At 51.2% G+C, this 6,290-nt stretch overlaps 1 long non-coding RNA gene across 2 annotated transcripts; it reads left to right on the top strand.

Annotated features, from left to right (window-relative positions):
- Positions 1-377: 377 nt before the first annotated feature.
- Positions 378-5,027, top strand: LOC144382604 (uncharacterized). 2 transcript variants are annotated; one of them, XR_013449892.1, is made up of 2 exons: positions 378-493; positions 2,525-5,027. It is a non-coding gene; the product is annotated as an uncharacterized LOC144382604 (long non-coding RNA). The 2 variants fall into 2 exon arrangements; XR_013449891.1 differs by lacking the exon at positions 378-493 and adding an exon at positions 1,375-1,798.
- Positions 5,028-6,290: the final 1,263 nt, after the last annotated feature.

Below are 6,290 nucleotides of genomic sequence, written 5' to 3'. Positions count from 1 at the left end.
AGCGGGCCCCGGAATCCGCCGGGACCTAGGGCGCGGCGAGCGCGGCTTCTAACCCCCGGGCCACGGCCGCCGCTCACTCTTATCGCCACTCGGGGGGCCTCGGGGCAAGGCTGGCCGGCCGTGACGGCTGAAATCCGCCCATTGTTCCCTCCGGGGAGCCAGAACCGCCGCTCCGGCAGGGGGGCCCGCGGCAGCCCGTTCCGCCCCGGCGGCCGGAAGCGCGGGCGGGGCTCGGGGCCGGGGCGGTCGCGAGTCTGCGCAGGCGCAGACGAGCCTGCCCGGGCAGACAGGCGCGGTCGGAGGTTCTGCGGCCCGCGGCTGCCCTCTCGTGGAAGTTGGGCGCCATGGCGTGGCCGGCGCTGGCCCGGAGCGGCCTGGCCAACTCAACCCTGGGAACTGAGCCAGGCGCTGTGTTTTTCCAGGTCCGCGCAGGGCCAGGGGAGCCCTGCGTGTTTGTTTGGTGGGAATGGATTACTGGAAAACTAGACGGAAGGTACCCTGCAAATCGGCATGCACTGTATTGTTTGGGAGTCAGCAGCCTGTAACGTAAATGTCAGGTGATAGCAGTGCTGGGAACCACCGCCCGATCCCTGACCTTGAGCAAGGCGCTGCTGGCAGAACAACTCTGCTGCTCAGGAGAGAGGAAGGGGGCGGCAGGGGAGTGGAGACTTAGAAGTAAGAGCTAGCTGCTGGGCCCGGGCCAAAACGTCCACTCCGGGATCTGTAAACGGTGAGGGAGGATACCACGCACCCCTGTGCCCACCCCACAAAGACATAATGTATATGGACTAGTAACTAACTCTCTAGGGAAGCAAGCGTTCTACAAGGTGGGGGTTGGGGTCGCCGGGGACCCACGCAGTCATAACGAACGCTGTCTGGAGGGCAGCCCCAAAAAGGGAAGATTTAGCTGAGAAGAGTGAAGGCACACAGTGGAATGAGAATTATGTGTCCGGGTCTGCTTAGGGAACCACCCGGCGTACAGTTCCCTTTAAATGCTTCATCACCGCCTAAGTGTGCTGAGTCCTCCCCTAATTCCTGATTCTGAGTTGTCCTTGATCTTCTTGCGTCCCACCCTGTTCTTGTCTCAAGCGATTACTTTGGAATGTGTTTCCTGTCGTCAGAGACTAAGATTTGTCGTGAAAATCATCACCGGCCTCTGCCTCTGTTCTTTCCACCTGCATTTCTAGGGCTGCCTGCCAGGGAATGGGTTCTTTGGGCTCTCTGCTCCACGTGCTCTCCCTGCTCTTGACTCCATCCCCACTCCCACTGATGGAGGGCACCCAGTTCCCGAAGTTTCGGTGGGAGGAGAGCAACCTGGGGAATGAAGATAGGAACTCTCAAAGGCCTGCCGCTTTTGCCGAGTCAGGCATTCCATTAGAGGGTAATTCCTTTCCCTGGCCTCTGCATGTTCACCCTGGCGGCGGATACTGGGGTTTATGGTGTCACCCCACCACACCTGCTAATGCCTAGTTTATCAGGGCCCTCCGGGATGGAGGGCACTGTAAGGATTTCCTGCGGAGGGAGGTGCCCGGGACAGAACTTGGGTCTGGAAGGCTCATGGTGCAGACTCTGTGGTGACACTGATGTTCCGTGTTCTTCAAGAAATGTTCTTCTAGACCAGGTGACCTCTTTGGAGATTTAAGCCCTCGCCACAGAGAGGGGCAAATTGAGACCCAGAGAAGGGGAGTGACTGCCCCAGATCACCCAGTGGGTGCCTCACTGTGTGCTGGGTGCTATGGGGGACATAGACATATACGAGGAGGTATATGCCTTCAGAGCTCGCCACTCACCTGGGCAGGTAAGACATGCCTCTTAGCATCATCTCTATGTGTACGTCTGTAATTTTGATGCACATTGTCTTCCTCTCTGATCTTCTCCAAAAAGGAGGCTTCTAGAAAACTCTGATTCTGAATTGGTGCAAATCCCTTCCCCCAAGGCATGTCAAATCAAGTTGCCACTACTAACTTATTGATGGACATCATCCAGTGGCCTTGGGGAGGTAGTGGGCAGCCCAGCCACAGCCTGTAATAAGGAGAGAAAACCCAGCATCCACCCTGCAGTGAATAATAGAACAAAAAGCAGCAAGTGCCTGCAGGATCAAAGCACAGAGCAGTAGTGTTTCTGGGTTAAACAGCTCAGCAGGGCGGGCTGGGGCAGGCCGTGGGCGCCATGGACTTTCTGGGAGGGGTGCCTGGGCTGCGGAGGAATCTTCAGCTAGAGGGAGGATTTCTGTGCCTCACCACATATTCTCCTGTGGCGCTCTTCTATACCTTCCTTGGTTGGGGGCAAGGGTCTTTCCTCCATCCTCCCTCTCCACCACTCGTACCCCCAAAGCCTGAAGAGATGGAGTGGGTGGGGCAGGAGGTGAGGGGGAAAGAAGGCTGCCCGGGTAGGTAGGAGACACTGGATCCTTAGGCCATGCCAAATTACTCTCTAGGCCTCAGTCTTTCCTTCTGTAAAATGAGGAGGTTGATACATGGTCTCGAACTTTCTTCCTACTTTCTTACTGTATTTCTTTGAAAAGAGGCAACGAGACTATTGCTTGAGCTCCCTGTCCAGTTTCTTCTCGGCCATACAGAGTGATTGCCATAACTGTCCCAGGCCCACCTTCAAACTCGGTCAGTCAAGCCCCACGTCTCAGAGCGAGCCGTCGGACCGCAGGTAGGAAGACTACTCTTTGTCCCCTCACCCTGCCTGCTCCCACTTGCCGGTGGAGAAACCAGCCTCAGACTTAGAGTAATATTTTGAGGATGAATTATCATTGGGATTTTTACCTTGGAAGAGTATTTTGAGATGATAATATTCATGTTTGTGTCTTTAAATATATATACAGTTCTAGTAGAAGGCCCCAGTGCTATGAGGTCTCCGGGGAGGTTTGCCCGCATTTCTCTTAGTCGAGAAGGTCCCTGGGGTCCTGAACACACTCTGAGAACGACACCTTGACTGCTCCTTGTGGAAGTGTGTGTGAGTGCGTGAGCATGTGGATGTGTGAGTGTGTGAATGAGTGTGAGCGATTGTGAGTGTGTGTGCCCTGAGTCAGCCTGAGTCCCGGGTCTTTTGTCTCTTTTCCTGAATTAGCCAGTGGAGTTAAGTGTATAATTGGGGGAAGGAATATGTCAGTCAGGAAATAACCATTTTTTTAGTGAGAAGCCATTGAAAACCCATCCTGCTGTGCGTGCGCACAGGGACCTGTGGGCCGATGAGGAATCTCAGAACAGAGTGGGGAGAAAACCAGACCGTTAATGAAGACAGAGACTCCCATGTGTGATATAAAGCCAAGACTCCTGCGCAGAGCCCAGTGCACGGGTGCAGACAGAACACACGGGTAAGCGCACACACGCACAGTTCCACACGGGCACTGCTCGGACAGACCCGTCTGACAGCACGTCTGCACACACATGCACACTGAACATCCTCCCAGATACATTCAGTGCAGGGCAGAGACGCGGTGTGATGGGTTGGCCTGGGTCCCCCACAAACGTGTGCTCAAGTCCTAACAGCCCGGTACTGGTGAATGGGACCTTATTTGGAAATAGGGTCTCTGCGGTGTAAACAGGCTTAGAGGAGGTTAGACTGGAGGAAGGTCAGCTGTGTGATACTATGTGGTCGGTGTCCCTGCATGAAGAGGGAAATTTGGACACAGACAGAGGCCCAGAGGGAAGATGGCCATGTGAGGATGGAGGCAGAGACTGGAGAGACGCTGCCATCAGCCAACCAATGCCTGCGGCTCCCAGAAGCTGGAAGAGGCCAGGAAGGATCTTTCCTTAGAGTCGTTGGACGGAACATGGCCCTGCGACACCTTGATTTTGGACTTCTGCCTCCACAACCGGGAGAGAATAAACTTTCAAGCCGCCTCGTCGGTGGGGCTTTGTGATGACAGCCCAAGGAACGAAGACCCCCAGATACCGAGGACGTACGTAGGGTGCATGAGCACACCCAGGAGGCACAGGACCTGCGGCGTGGACGGCAAGAGACACTCAGGTCAGCCGGACTTCACCTGGTTCTCCGCTCCCTCCCGGCAGCCCTGGGTCTCTTGCCCCTGGAGCTCATTCTTCCAGTGGACTTAGCCCACCCTCAACCATCACGACTGCAGCCAACGTTTACTGTGCGCTTTCCTGTCTGCTGGGCTCTGTTCTAAATGCTTCAGGCTACTTTGAATCTCCCCAACAACCCTAGGCATTGTTTCCATTCACACATGAGGGAATGGAGGCCCGGAGAGGTTGAATAAGTTGCCCACGTAAATAGAGGCAGAGAACTTGAGGTTTGGTGTCAATTCTGCTTGCGTCTGCCACACCTGGGAAACAACTTTTTCCTCAGGGATCCATTAAGGACTGTGTCCCAAGTAACACCTGGCCTGTCTATTACCAGCTCTGTGGGTCCCAGGCTGTGATGTCCAAGGCTAGACTCCGACGTCAAGACTCCCTGTCCCCCTTGGGCAGCTAGACCAGCAGCATGTTGTTTGAAGGTGGAAGAATAGGCTGGGGGCAATGTGTGCTAAGGGCTTTCATCCCCCTCCCCCTCTCTTGTTTAGATTGAGAAATATTTTATTCATCGAGGAATATACCCGACCCTAATATGCACACATTTGACGTGTGCAGTTTGATGAGATTTGACAAATATATCCAGTCACATAACCACTACTCCAATTAAGAAATCACCGTTTCCAACACCCCAGAAAGTTCCCTTGGGCACCTTCCTTGTCAGTCCCCCATCGACACCCCAGGCAATGCTTGATCCCATTTCCAGCACCATAGAGTCCATTCTGCCTGTTCTCAAATGTCACATACATAGACATATAGAGTATGTCCTTTTTTGTGTATCTGGCTCCTTTTACTCAACATATGATTTTTGAAATTGACTCATGTAGCTATATACGTCCAGAGTTCATTCTTTTCTTTATTGCTAACTAATATTCTATTGTATCGATGTACCACAATTTGTTTATCTGTTCACCTGTTGATAGACATTTAGGTTGTTTCCAGGCTTGGGCTATTGCAAATAAAATTGCTATGAACATTTATATATGAGTCTTTGTGTGGACATGTGTTTTTGTTTCTCTTTGGTAAATACCTACTAATTGAATGGCTGGTGTGTGTTTAACTTTTTAAACGCAAAACCCATTTCCAAAGTGCTTGTACTATTTTACCCTCCCCCCCACAGTGTGTGAAAGTTCTAGTTGGTCCACATCCTCAACAGTACTTGGTATTGTCTATTTTTAATATTTTGGTTGATCTCTTGGCTATGAAGTGGTATCTCATTGTGGTTTTAATTTAACTATAGGTGTTGGCCATCTTCTAATGTGCTTATTGGACATTTCTATACCTTTCTTTGTGAATGAAGTCTTTCTACAATTGAGTTGTTACGATTGAGTTGTTTATTTTCTTATTATTGAGTTACAAAAATTCTTCATATATTCCAGATATGAGCCTTGTGTCAGATATATAAATTGTGAATATTTTCTCCCAGCCTGTGGCTTGCCTTTTCATTTGTTAAGACAATTATTTTGAATTCTTTGTCAGGCAGCTTGTAGATATCCATTTCTTTAGGGTCAATCCCTGCAGCTTTATTTTGCTCCTTTGGTGGTGTCACGCTTCCCTGATTCTTTATGAAACTTGTAGCTTTGCCTCAGTGTCCGCACATTTGAAAAAGTGGTCACCTCTTCCAGTTTCTACAGATCGCCTTCTACAGATCGCCTCCTACAGGGAAAGCCCGTCACTAGTCAGCTCAGCCAGAGGGTCTGGGAAGACCAGTTGGTGAGGACTGCTATGGGTGGAGTGGGGCTGCTCATAGGGTCCCTGAGTAGGCCTGGTGCCAGGGCAGGACACACAGTTAAGGAAATGAACACCACATTTAGGTCATCCTTCTCTGTATGTCAACAACCATAGTTGTAAGTTCCCTTAGACCTCTCTTGGTAAAAGATGGATCTAAGTAAATGCTAACATAAACTCTGCTGAAGTTACTGAGCAGAACCTCTCAGACTGCAAACTGGAATCCTGTTTGCTCAGACCTTTATTCTCTCCCTCTTCCTCCAATCTGCAGCATATATGCATTTTTTGGCAGTCCCATACCCTTCATTCTCACATATCCCCAAGAACACACTCATACCCACACAAACATGCAGATACCTTCAAACCACCAGACTCCAGATCAGACACTTGAGATCCCTGGACCAGAAACTGATGGAGACAAAGGAGACCTAGAAGTGGGCCTCTCTCTGTCCCCAAGGAGTTTGGTTATAGGTGGAGACAAAGGTCATTGGGAAGAGGGTAGGAGAAACACAAAACCTGTAA

Source organism: Halichoerus grypus, chromosome 7, assembly GCF_964656455.1.
Source record: "Halichoerus grypus chromosome 7, mHalGry1.hap1.1, whole genome shotgun sequence".
NCBI lineage: Eukaryota > Metazoa > Chordata > Mammalia > Carnivora > Phocidae > Halichoerus > Halichoerus grypus.
This window is presented reverse-complemented; position numbering and strand designations above follow the sequence as displayed.